Below are 1,444 nucleotides of genomic sequence, written 5' to 3' on the forward strand. Positions count from 1 at the left end.
GCCAAGGCCAGCAGCATGCCATGCCAAGGCCATGGCCAAGGCCAAGGCAGCCCATCCGAAGCCAGCAACATTCCATGCCAAGGCCAACGCAGCCCAGCCAAAGCCAGTGGCATGCCATGCCAAGGCCAAGGCCAGCCGCATGTCTTGCCACGGCCTTGTCCCGCAGCGTGGCGTGCCTTGGCCTTAGGCTAGAACATCGCATGCCACGCCCTTGGCAAGCAATCCTGTCCCTCGTGTAATTGCCATTTGGTTTGGCTTTGACTTACGTATATGTTGCCCTGCGAAATGCATGTCCCTCGGGTAATAGCCGTTTGGTTGCCTTTGACTTGCGAACACGTTGCTAGTGCTTTCCCCAGTGGAAGCTTGTTGGGAAAAGTATGTCCCTCGGAAGTTGCCTGTTGCGTTTGTTATTTGCATTCGAGCTATCCGATGCTTGCTCGGTTTCTCTAAGAGTTTTTGCACGTTCGTCGGGCTTTTTAATTATTTATTTACTCATAAAAATTATAACAAAATAAATAAAAAATAAAAAAAATAATTAAAAAAATTACTATAATTACTAGTGCCTCATCTTATAATTGTTGGAATTTTTGTAGAATTTTTTGAGTATTTTTAGTAATTTTTATTATTTTTTAAGTATTAAAATTGAAATAAATTAAAATAAAATATTCCGGTGGCCAAATATTTTTTTATAATTTTTTTTATGGTGTATTAAATTATTTCATACAACTTTCATGTTGAAAGTTTTGGCAAAAAACCATTACTTTTTAAAAAAACCCCATTATGACTCCTCGAACATGCTTGGTGTTTCCTCCTGCCAGATTGAAAAGGGCTTAACAGGCTATTATAAGGGGGGGGCACCTCCCTTAAGGCTGGCCAGCATGGCCAGGCCACAGGCCACGCCTATGCCTAGGCGGGCGCTTGGCACATGCCATCGCTTGGCTTGTGGCATTGGCTTGTGGCATCGAAACTACATAGCCAAGCACGGGATGCGTCGAGTGGCGGCCCGCGGTGGTGGCGGTGGCACGTTGGCCTAGGCCAGCATGCCATGCCACAGCCTCGGTCAGCAACATGGCATGCCAAAGCCTTGGCCAGCAGCATGCCATGCCCTGGGCCTTGGCAAGCATGTCATGCCACGGCCTTGGCCAGCAGCATGCCATGCCACGGCCTTGGCCAGCAGCATGCCATGCCCCGGCCTTGGCCAGCATGTCATGCCACGGCCTTGGCCAGCAGCATGCCATGCCACAGCCTTGGCCAGCAGCATGCCATGCCCTGGCCTTGGCAAGCATGTCATGCCACGGCCTTGGCCAGCAGCATGGCATGCCAAAGCCTTGGCCAGCAGCATGCCATGCCCTGGCCTTGGCAAGCATGTCATGCCACGGCCTTGGCCAGCAGCATGCCATGCCACGGCCTTGGCCAGCAGCATGCCATGCCACGGCCTTGGCCA

The sequence above is a fragment of the Camellia sinensis genome, chromosome 14 (assembly GCF_055761805.1).
Source record: "Camellia sinensis isolate YWXY chromosome 14, ASM5576180v1, whole genome shotgun sequence".
NCBI lineage: Eukaryota > Viridiplantae > Streptophyta > Magnoliopsida > Ericales > Theaceae > Camellia > Camellia sinensis.